Source organism: Mya arenaria, chromosome 17 (genome assembly GCF_026914265.1).
Source record: "Mya arenaria isolate MELC-2E11 chromosome 17, ASM2691426v1".
Classification (NCBI taxonomy): domain Eukaryota; kingdom Metazoa; phylum Mollusca; class Bivalvia; order Myida; family Myidae; genus Mya; species Mya arenaria.
In genome coordinates, this window is record NC_069138.1 from 24,462,831 (window position 1) to 24,475,597 (window position 12,767).

At 34.9% G+C, this 12,767-nt stretch overlaps 1 long non-coding RNA gene across 1 annotated transcript; it reads right to left on the reverse strand.

Annotated features, from left to right (window-relative positions):
- Nucleotides 1–602: 602 nt before the first annotated feature.
- Nucleotides 603–6,104, reverse strand: LOC128222898 (uncharacterized). Its single transcript, XR_008259248.1, has 4 exons — nucleotides 6,022–6,104; nucleotides 5,544–5,753; nucleotides 5,202–5,348; nucleotides 603–861 (listed from the first exon to the last, which is right to left on the reverse strand). It is a non-coding gene; the product is annotated as an uncharacterized LOC128222898 (long non-coding RNA).
- Nucleotides 6,105–12,767: the final 6,663 nt, after the last annotated feature.

A 12,767-nucleotide genomic window follows, 5' to 3' on the forward strand; every position in this document is an offset into this window, starting at 1 on the left:
TAGAAAACAATGTTGAAGCCCTAAATGCGCGGTATCACAGTGGAACGTGAATTATGTACTTACTCAATGAATTGTGACCATTTCCACTTTATTATAACCTTTATTGAAACATTCAAATACATATTTCATAAAACATGTAATGCATCTAGGCGAATAAGCTATGTTCTTCCAACTCGACATATCAAACACGTTAGCATTCAGCGCATTGAAATGGTTGCATTTAAAATAGTGTTATTTAACCGAACCTATTAACGACCAAAACATTCGAAATCCTTTACCCCGTTTCCTACATGTACACAACCTGTCAGATTTGTCCTAGATTTACAGATTAATGGATACAATCGATGCATGTAAGTGCATTATGGTATCTGAACATGTTTTTTTCGGCATAATGACATAATAAATGTGTGAATTTATAACGAAGATAATTTAAAAATTGTGGCTTCGAGGATCCTCTGTGCAAGGGCCGTTCGCTACTTTTTGCTGGGATGGTGGACGTCACTAGCAACAATCAGTGATTTTTAAAAAAAATCAAATCCAGCTTAAACCTTACTGTTTCAGATAGATATAACCATACTTATAACAAAAATGTATACTTTTAATATGTTATGTCAAAGCACATATAATTTAACAACTCCAGATTATGCAAACAATCAACATTCGGAAAGTCACTTTTTTCACTTTTCACAAAAAGCTGACCCAAGTTTTTTATTCCACTCTAGAATGTTTTTCCAGTGCACAATTCACTCCTGACTGCTTCTATAACCATCACTGACCTATCCTGTATCTGGTATTGGACCAAGCAACTTCTTAGTATGCTGCTAAGATGAATCGAAGTGCGCCGCGCCAAGCTTGAAATACCTGAAAATAGGCAAAACATACATATAAGACATTTTTATGGGAAAAATGTTCATCACATTATATTTTACATTAGTTTTATAAAAATACATATTAAACAGGTTAGTTTCTCAATTATGAAATGATAATGCACTGCAAGAATGATATAATGTCAGATTAGAAGCTATGAAGTTACCCCATAAACCAACTGTTGATATAATTCTGAACATAAACTGAAGAGTTGTTAGCATGTATTATTATTTTACATTATCTACAGAAAATAAACCGAAATAGCAAGCATTATTAGCTTAAAAACCAAAGAATGGAATGTGATATTTGTCATTTAGTATGTAAAAAATTGCATTATGTTTTATTCAAAAATAATTAACTTTTCTTAACTAAAACTCGGAAACTAATCTACTGTTCTAGGCAAGCAACATTTGTTAACATTATAAAGCATCTAAACTTAACAACATGCTACATGCTTTTAGTATTAACCTAACAATGAAACATGAATGCTTTTAGTATTAACTTAACAATGAAACATGAATGCTTTTAGTATTAACTTAACAATGAAACATGAATGCTTTTATTATTAACTTAACAATGACACATGAGTGCCTTTTAATAGTATTAACTTAACAATGAAACATGATTGATGAGGGATGAGATGAGAGTGTTAAACTGGCACATGAAAATAATAAATGTTAATGGAAAGTTAACACTCTCCCTCAGACACAAAGGATTTCAACCGGAACATGTGCACTGTTAAATGTGTCTTACATGTAAATAATGTGGATTATGCCAACACCAGTTTCTATGTCAATATCTGAAAAGCTCAAATAATCTTCATTGAACTTTAAATACTGCTTAAGCTGATCTTTTATAAATAGCACAATTATTCTACCACAAGCTGCAAATCACCTTGTTTGTAATCCTGACATAAGTTATATGCATAAATAGCATCATCATTGTCATATTTAACATTATACCATTCTCCAAAGCTGGGAACCACTGATATAACAAATCCTTTATATTTTTTGCCATCACTAAATTTATGTTTAATCTTTTTCCCCACAAGCAGCGGAACACCTTCTACTTTCTCTGCCGTCGCCCCCTGGAGACAGTCTTGTATTAAGGTCAGAACATTCTTTTTTAGTTTATCAACATGTAATGCATTGTATTTTCCATCTGTTCCCTTTCTCGTGAAATTGAACACTTTTGAATCTTCATGTTTTTGCTTTAATACTGTCTTTCGGAACCTTAATTGTGATTTAAGAGCAGAACGCTTTTCATTGTCATTTGAAAGTCTCTGTAATGCTTCATTAACCTGGGCTTCACTTTGCCATAATCCATAAAAACACACTGCATTTGTCATTTTTTTCCATGCCCTGCAACCTTTTCCTTTCCGTTCCCTGAAGTTTTCTTCTTCGCGACTCCTGTATTTCTAGCCTTTTAATTTCAATTTCTTTCAATCTGACTTTAAACTTATCTCTGATTGCTTTTCCCTTGCATTATTTAATAGTTGTTCTCTTTCATCCTCATTCAAAGCCATTCCCTTGTCTTATTATGTGAATACATTAAGTATGATTCATTGGTAAGTAGTGTCGCATTCGGTCTGAAGCGCAGAAGTTGATCTAATTGTCCAAACACGAACTCCGGTAGCTTGTTGTGTTTCATAGCAGACTTTGTTTCAGCAACTACTTGCTCAGTTGGATTAAAGAATATTCCACCTGGAAGATGATCCGCTACATTTCTATTTAGTAGTTCTGACATTGATAGGAATAGACCTTGTAACATCGGGCACAGCACTTCATTTAAAGAATCGTTTTCTTCGAGTAGCGCTTTCGTTTCTTCATCATCCTTGACAACTGAGTTGAAAGGACTTGCCTCTCCCCTTATAAATTTGCCAATCAGATCAATATCATCCGCACCTTTCATCAAGAAATCAACCAGTTGCTTATAAAAAAAATGTTCATTTCAAGAATGTGACCTGGCGCTTCAAGAAGTTTCCATAAGGGACCTGTTATAAGCTTAGAGATGAGTCCAAACGCCTTCAATCCAGCCAATAGAAGGTCTTCTTTAATGTCAAGTAATACAGCTTTTAATAAGTCATTGCTGGCACCATGTACTTTATCAAGAAATTCTGCAATGTCTTTGCGGTGGTAATATATAGCAGAGGCTAGGCTAAACACTAAATTAAACCTGTTGTGTTTGAACCGAATGATTGTATTCTTTTCATTTGTTGACTTAAGATAGGTAGACCATGGCAAGCTTACACCATTCTTTTCATCCTGTCCAACAGCAAAGCTTTTCGATGGTGTTCTTAGGAGACGCAAGGTACCACTTTCACTTCGGTGATACCTTTTCAGCTCTGTTTTCTTCCCTGATCCTACATCATTTCCATCTAAGTAATTCTTTTCAAATTTTGTTAATGTACTTTCACATGTGTCAGATATACCAACTAATTAATGAAGTCCACAGTAGAAGTTATTCATTTTAGAACAAAGTTTCTTTTCTTGTTCACTTAACATTTCCCAGTTATCAATGACTTCAGGCAAAATTTCATTCCTGAACTCTTCTAGTAGAACATTGAAATGTTTTTTTCAGTTGATGCCCTATCAGACATTGTGTCTCTGATATTACAAAGGATGATATGACCGATGTCTTTCACATTATCTGCCTCATGACAGTAAGTTTTAATGTCCAACAATATGTCTTTGAAAGTATCTAATGTGCTTTGACCACTTTTGTCAACCATCTCACGCAGTCCTAATATATAAGAATTCTGGTCTTCATCGGTTACTATATATGTCTGCATACATTTGCCATATTTTCTAGTCTCATCAGTATAAAGCGTTGTTTGTTCTTTATCTTTCAGTACAGTTCCAAGTTGTTTTTGAGATACTGCTAACTTACTGTGAACAATTCTATTAACAGTGGCTGCAGATGGTGTCCTGTCTACAGTTTTTCCACAAAATTTGGCCACTTCTTTAATAACAGGTCCAACTCTTTCAACAGGAACTTTCATATCAGTCAGGTTCATAACACACATAGCTGTTTCATTGTTGTATTTATTTTGATTTTCATCATATAACTCTATATTCTTTGTGTCATTTAAAAGTCCATGCAAGTAGTCATTAGCTCTATTTGCATCATCAAGTTGATTTTTATTTTCCTCTGCAGCCAGAACAATATCTTCTTGAACTGTTAACATTTCTCTTAAAACATCTAATTCAGATTCTGCCTCCTTATTTTTTCCCTTTAACTGTAATTCAATGTTTTTCATTTTCATTGCTGACTGTTTGTATTTTGCATTTTTCACTAACTCTCTTGCTAATTTGTAACGTGTAAGCTTAGTTTTTTTATTACTTGCCTTAATGTCTTGTTTAAGTTTAACTAAGTGTAACTTTTTCTGTAGCCTATCTAGTTTTCTTTTGTTCTGTTTTGATTTTTTCACGAAAAACAGAAACAATCTCTCTGTTTTCCTTTAAATTGGTAAGTACTTTGGTTTCTGGAGTTGTTACAAGTTTTTTTCTGAACGCTGTACACTTGTTGCACTAGATGCTGAAGCACAGGTCTGGGATGGAATTGAACATTTTTCATTCAAATAGTTTAACCTAGATGCCCCTCTTTTAGTTTTACATTGCTTCAACACTCTGTGAACTTTTGATAACAGGGCTTCTTTATTAATTTCATTAACATTTATATTAATAATGTCTGAAATCCAGTGATGATAATATTGTCCCAATACTAAACTATGGTCAATTACAAATTGATATAATTCCACTGCAAGTCCATTACAAAAGTCTGTTTCACCAACATGAGGTAAGTTAGATTTATTTAACAAAGACTCCTTTGAAATGTTATATTTTTCTAGAAATGAACTCATTTTGATACCTCTAATCAGGGTAAATATTGTAAAGTGGTAGATGGCCTGATATTATTGTCTGAGTAACGGACGACCCTTCTTGAAAACTGTAAACCGTGCCAGTGTAAATATTTCCGCTTCTACATGCTATTTCCCCTGTTAAAATTTTCTGCGATGCCTGGTCAATATTTGTCAACTTAATTTTTTTCTGTCCACAATTATAATGGCTTAAAGGTTCACGTTCTAACTTTAGCCTATCACTCTGATGTTGTATGTCTTCTGATTTTTGTTCAGAACCTAGCTGTAGACTGCAAGGTTCAATCTCCAGCTGCTGAGTTGCATGTTGAAACTGAGTGTCTATGTGAAGTTCAGTCCCCAGCTCAAGATGAGTGTCTATGTGAAGTTCAGTCCCAAGCTCAAGATAACAACTTTGGCTGTACTGAGGACTTTCACTTATATATTCTGTATTACAGTAAGCTGGGCTTTGTCTTACCTTGTGTTCAGTGGTGCTAGGTGAGTCAAGAGACACGTCAGATGAAACTGTTCTTTGGTCTTGTGATGCCAATTCTAAAGGTGTCAGCTGAGTTTCATAACCAGAATACTGTGGCTCATCCCCTTGTGTCTCATCCAAATCTGAAAACTAAGTCATACAGAAATGTTAAAATAAATAGGTTCATGCAATAAAAAAACCAGCAGACCACCCAATGACATACCCCAATCTAAAACCTAGGTTTTTCTGTTGAAAAAACCTGGTTAAAAATTGACCGTTACATACTTATTATGATGACAAATAAAGTGACTGGTTAATTTAAAGTAACAACAAAAGGGAATCTACTTGTTCAATTGTATGTGGTGCAGCCAATTCTAGAAATGCACCAGGAGACGGCGGCTGAGTTTCGGAGCCAGAATATGGTGGCTGATCGCCTAGATCTGGAGACGGTGGCTGAGTTTCAGAGCTAGAGTATGGTGGTTGATCCCCTTGATCTGGAGACGGCGGCTGAGTTTCAGAACCAGAAGACTGTAGTACCTCATTCGAATCTGAAATCTTAAGTCATGCAGAATTTTTAACGTAAATGTTTGTGCAACATCTGAAAATAATAATATATAAATGTTACAGATCTTGAATAAACTAATCACATATATTTTTCGTTGATAAGTGTCTTATTGTTGTTACATTTGTATATGTCTTTAATGTGTGAACCATCATTTTCTGTCATTTTTTCTTGCAATTAAGCAGGCATTGTGCTTCAAACTAAATGTCCCCGTTAATATCACTTATAATGTTTCTATACGAATGCAATTTGTAATTTCACCTTCACATATGAACAAACAATATAACACGAGGCGGCAGCAGTATTCCTTTCCGTTGATGAATCACTGTCAGGATCTGAGTGAACAGGTCTCGGTCACTCATAATAAAACTCAAATCAAAGTTGAACCAGCCCGAGGCGGACACACTCTGTCACGGAGTCAGTGAGTTTCTTCTGAAAATGAATTGAATACAAATGCACTTATTTTTTAAACAAAACCATTTGTTAACTCAGTTATACACATTACTTTCAGGTTTGACACCGGAACCAATATTTGTGCATGATAAATGAGAAGAAAGCCTTGCCTAAAATTAGTTTTGCTTTTTTTAGATTATATATTTAACATCGATTGCAAAAAAAATGTATGAAAAGTACGAACGATTTTGAGTACGAAAAGGATATCACAAAATTGCATCAATTTATCAGACAAACAAATAAGATTCAATAAATGCATACATGCAATAATTCAATATAACCAACCTGCACCAAACGGCAATATTGTCATCTACCAGATACAAATCGCTGTTGCAATTACGAAGTAATACGCATTAATTTGTGTTTGCAATCGTTCCGGAAACGTCCACATTAGCAAATGCTCGATTGGCAGGGGAGGTAATTTTATCCATTCTTAACTCCCCTCGCGGTCGCGCACCAATATTGAAAATAACCTAAATTCACATATATTACGGTTAAATACGGTGTAAATGTTACCCATTTTATTTAGAATAATGATCAAACTTCATTAAAACCACAGAAAGATCCGCGTATATGGCCGTTTTCAACAAAATCGCGATTTGTTTAGTTTTCAAACCTTATTCTCCCTACTAAAAATCAGCATTTATATAATATGTAGGTCATATACGCCATATTTGGACTTAATCCCACCCATTTATGCTAATATTTCATTTGGTTAACCTTTCTTTTCTTCGCATTGACGCGTATAAACTATGCTAAATTTCCGGGTCAGGTTTTAGCGAAAACACCGATTGCGCAATAATTGGCTTTGCACATGCGCGGTTGACGCTTACGTCACGAGTCTAGTCTGCCATAGTCTAAAAATCCATTCGGAGCTCCTCGGCCATTTTATCGAAAACAACCTCGGATGTGTTTGGACGGTTTACATACTCAAAAAGTGGTACGTTTAAGTCCGCTGCAAGTAGATCGCGCAGTAATTTTATTTAGCAGTTAAACTTTGTGACTTAACTCTTGGGATTCTTAATTATGTTTGCAATAATACCATTCAAAGGCAATCAATTTAAACTTAGATCAATAAATGCAACTCTAAAACATTACATTTAATTAATGATATAATTCAAAATTTTACGAACTACTTCAAATGATGTACCTGCATACATCCGAGGTTGTTTTTGAAAAAAAAAATGGCTGAGGAGTTCCGAATGCTAAAAATCGTCAAAAGACTCATTGACGGCCATTTAGGACTACAATCGATATGACCTTCAAGTCATAATTTATGACTCAGCACTATAGATGCCAAACTAACTGTTAACTGTGCGATTATGTACTTCGTTTATTGTATTGTAAAATTAAAGTATTGAATAAAAATGTTTAAACTTAATTAGTGAAAACTAAATTTAAAAAAAAACACATTGAAAATCATTGTGCATGATTATGGTAAACCTGAGAAGAAAAGTGAGCCTGGTGTGGGGCTTAGACTCACGACCACAGGAACACTAGCACGGCGCTCTTGCCAACGGAGTTAAACGGGCAGCTGGTTCCAACTCAAACAGACTAGACTCGTCCGTCCATTAAAGGGGCTGTCTCACACATGATAAAATAGCGGAAAAAAAGAAAATTGTCGAAAAATATCATAAATTTGGCATCGATCTTAGATAGTCCAAATAATTGTGCGTTTACGGATTATTTTACGTTTTGTTAATATATGGCAAATCCTTCACGTTAGGGATTGGAAGAATCCCGTATAACACGTCTATAATTGCGTCCTAGTCAAACAGCCCCCAAGTCAAATAGCCCCCAAGTCAAAAAGCCCCCATTTTGGTCAAATAGCCCCCACTCACATTTTGAAATTGGTCAAATAGCCCCCAAAAAACGCCCCCACTTTTTTATTTTTTTTATATGTATGTATGCATACTTATGTTATTTCAAAACACTTTTTAACCTTTTTTTACAAAATGAAGTGCAATTAACATGATTTGTATATTACTAAATCTGAAAAATTTACCAAATAAGAACAACAAACGTTTTAAAATATTACTTATAAATAATATATTATAACATCAAATCTACATTTTGATTGTTAAACTTTTTAAAATCATAAGGTTTTTGGTGTTTTTTCTTTCATTTAATATTGATTAAGCATCAAACTTAAAGCTGCACTCTCACAGATTTACCGTTTTGAAAACTTTATTCTTTTATCTTGGAAAGAGCAATTTTGCGTAAATATCTGCAAACCAGTGCTAAAATATTGCTGACAAAAGATCAGGTTGCAGATTTTCATTTTTCCGTTCGAAAATTAAAATTGTATGGCTTAAAACATCAATTTTTGAACTTGAATACAAAAATCTGCGATCTATTTTTTGGTCAGCAGTCTTATATAACTGGTTTCCATGCATTTTCTCAAAAATCGGCATGTTCCAAAATTTATTATCCTTATGCAGCTATCACTATGCTTCTGTTTCATTTGTTTTTGGGACGGTGTGCACATATGTAGAGGAAATATTTTTAGCAGGCCGGTGTCGGTCATATCGCCAGATCTATACATGTCCCATGCAGCAAACACACGTCCCTGCATGGACCTGTATGTGGCCTTCTGGTTACGCACCAAGCGTTGTTCGGAGACCAGGCGGATATAAATATATATATACACATAACTTAAAAATATTACCACTTACCTTCAAATATACATTCAGATATCTTAAATATATTACAACTAACATTCAAATATCTTAAAAATATTACAACTTACCTTCAAATATAATTCTTAATTAATAAGTGGGGGCTATTTGACCAAATTGGGGGCGTTTTGACCAAATTGGGGGCGTTTTGACCAATTTATTTTGCAGTAGGGGCTATTTGACCAAAAGTGTGGGGGCTATTTGACCAAAATGGGGGCTATTTGACTTGGGGGCTATTTGACCAGGTTCCCTATAATTTTAGACTACGATCTGTGACACAGTCCCTTTAACCATTTAGGCCGACATGTAGGCATTCCTGCTCTTTTACTGCTGCCACGATTGTGGATAACCCGAGTGTAATTATGCCCAGTTTAAAAATGAAAAAATGTTAATTGAATTAATATTTTTGTCATGGCGGAGTGGGGCAGATAACTCGCGAATACTTTAAGCGATAAAAATGTATGAATAAAATTACAGAAAAACCACTTCAGCACAAACAATGAAATCAAATGTTTAGTAATTCATAATTTGATTTACAGGGGAGGGTTCGGGAGGGGTTTCGCCTACCGACAACCATCAACTGTGGCATGTTTGACCTGGTTTCAACAAGCAGTATAATTTGAGTATTATAGATTATGAACCCGGGGGAGGTTTAAGCATAAAAGGCAGTGTTTCTTTTTGGCAGAATTACACGATAACACTAGAGCTTACATTGTCTTAACGTTGATTTTTTAAGAAGGTTTTCAGAAGGATACCTCAGGCGAGATGAAATGTATTGACATGTCTCGCTTAAACTGGCACATATTTCAGCACAGAATTTCTTGAAGTTAACCTATTTTCAAAATTATTCAGCTGAAGGCATGTATATGCATGCATGACAGTTTTAGACAAACTCTTTCCTACAAAGTAAAATATGACATTTAAGTAATTAATTATTTAAATGGGGTGGGTTCTGGAGGGGTTTCCCCTCCACACAAGCTACATGTATGTTAATAATACCTTTTTTTCTCCTGCATATAATCAGAAAATACGGGGTCATCAGTTCAGCACAAAAAAAGTGGCGGTTTTTGCAATATTTTTCAGAAGTTTTTAACAATTGCTTGTAGATCAGTGATTTTTTATGCAGTGTGCAATTTACTCTTCCTGTTTCGACTTGAGATAGAATATGGTCGAGAAATATTTTCTTCTCAGTTTGTTCTTAAAACACAGTCTATATGAATTACTTAAAAAGGGATATTGTTTATGTAAAATTAACAAGACATTTACATTGCCAGCTCTAATATAGTAATGTATAGGCATAGCAAAATTCAAAACATTTTTATTATATATATGTTATGTGGTGATTTATAGACATTTATAAACAATAAAAACAATCTTTCACTGTTTCAAACATATTTAGATATTTTTTACTGTTTGAAATTTCAGCCAGCTCTCAAATAAATATTGGATCCCGTCAATTTAAACTGGTAGGCCAGAGATGTGTTAATTGAGTATGTTGTATATACTATAAGGGTGTCAATGATTGTATGTTTGGGTAGGTTTTGTGTTATTTTCCTTTCTTATTTGAAACAGACCCGGGAGAAAATGATGATGAACCAGCCAGACACCCCGCCTGCCACCCCGCCGAGCTGTCCTTGGTGTATGCCAACATGCCGACATGCTAAAATTTGTTAGCACTTCAAGATCATATAATGGAAAATTGTATCCAAACTGAAGTACAAAGTGAGTAAGTTTGGTCATATAAGCCCATTGATACTGTTTGTTCCATTCCTAAATGAATTTCTTTCATGTTGTTTGTCAATCATTTCTGGTGCGGCTTTGATAATAATATTTTCTAATGAAACTGCTGAATTGTATTAATATTTGGTCTGTATTGTGCATCTATTCGCACATTTTGTTTGCTCTTTTAAGCAAACATTACATTAATTGCAAATTCTATAAGCAATAAATCAAAACTTACTACACATTTGATGCAGAATGATGTTTTATTTTTGCACCAGTCAGTTGTAACCACAACCCCCCCCCACCTCCCCAGGTCCGGAGAGTAGCCGGGACTTTGACTTCCAGTCCAGACAACCAAAAAATCCCCGCCCTGTGGGGACGAACTGATGGTTAAACCCCGGCCAAATGCCCCCGCACCTCCGCTAAATTTGGCGCTATGGCAAAACCACCGCTGTCACCCGGCCCTGCAGGGCCACCTGGAAAGTTAAAACACGGCCCTTTTCCCCGGTAAACCCCCGGACCTGGAGGGGCGGGGCGTGGGTACAATTGACTGAAGCATTAGTGTGCATATGATTTTCTGCTTATGGACAAGAAAACATCTACTTCAACAATCACAGCAACACAATGAGATCTCTATTATAAAGAAATAATGCCACCTTTCATTAGTTCATTAATCAATTCTATCAATCATTCATATATTCATTAATTCATTCATTTATTCAGTTTATACATTGAAAAACTTGACATCTCTCAAGACAAAAGAAATAAAAAAGTGAGCCGCTTTCATAAAGATTAGAGCCTTTTCCCTTCATGCATTAAAAAACAACCTTATTACATTATAAATGTCTTAAAAACCCTAATTTATTGCTTATTTCAATAGCCAGCCTGGTTGCTGTAGCCACAGAGGAATTTTCAAGGACAAGCACCAGTGCTGGTCAAAATGTGGTCTCGTGTGGTTTTCCATACCGGCTCTCGACAAGGATTTCCTTGAATTCATGAACTTTTCTGCATATTTATCACATTTATGACTACATAAAAGGTTGTGTATGCCTCAAATGAGTGTTAACAGGCCTTTTTCAAACTTTAACAGTAGTGGCAGATAGTTTATTAGTGTAAAACATTGCTTTTGTGTCTTGCTTGCAGATCATGATGTGCCAATAAGCTCCAGTTAGCTGCGGCTTTTTCCCCCGGCGGTAGTCCTGCAATCAGAATCCAGGAGATGCAGCTCTGAATCCAATATTTCAGAAGAATGAAGATGTTAGTCAACTCTGTAGTACTTGTTTGTGTGTAAATGAATTCCAAAGAGTGAGATTTATAGCAAATAAGCAAATTATAGACAATGGTGAAGTGCTGTACTCTGAATTTAATGCCAAATCTAGCCTTCAAAACAGATACTTAAAGTAAAAAGATTTTAAAAATGGGCATAATAATGCTATCTCTGCCTTTTCTACATCATGTAGCCACCCCAATAATGAAAACACTAGCAGTTGTCATGAATCTTTCAGTTTTGGTGTGTTTTTTTTTTTCCATTTCCTTTGTTGCGTCATTTGTCCCAGAAGCAAACAATATGGCATATAGTGGTGTTTAGACTGTCTATAAACACATGATCACTAAATTTCTTTTGTTAAACTGAACAGTTCTGTTACCTTTGTATATAAGTTGACCAGAAAAGCAAAATTTTGACAAGTTGAAGCATTTCAGTTTGGCTCAATGTCATTTTTATATATAAAACACTTAAGCCGATGAAGTGGAAAAAACCTTATTTTGCTTCGAAAAAAATCTTAAAAGAGTAGGCAGGCCATTTTTTTGTGGTCTGTTCTATAGACGACACTATTTAAAGCTACAAGGAAAACTTTACTTTATCAAATTATTCCAATGCATAAGGAAATAATGGCTCTTCAAAGGTTTGCGGCTTACCATTTGAGGGAAATTGCTGTTTTTGCTTTTTTATGAAAATACCACAGGTGCTAATACTTGTCTCATTTATTTAGTGTTTAATATATCATTGCCAAACTTTCAGTATGTGTTGTATATAGCCTTAAGTTGAACTATAGGAGCTTTGAAGTCTGTTTTTGAAAAAATATTTGCTTAAATAGGCTCAAGACCACAGTTATCTGCGCCCCATTGACCAAAAATCGGATATGAATAAAGAAA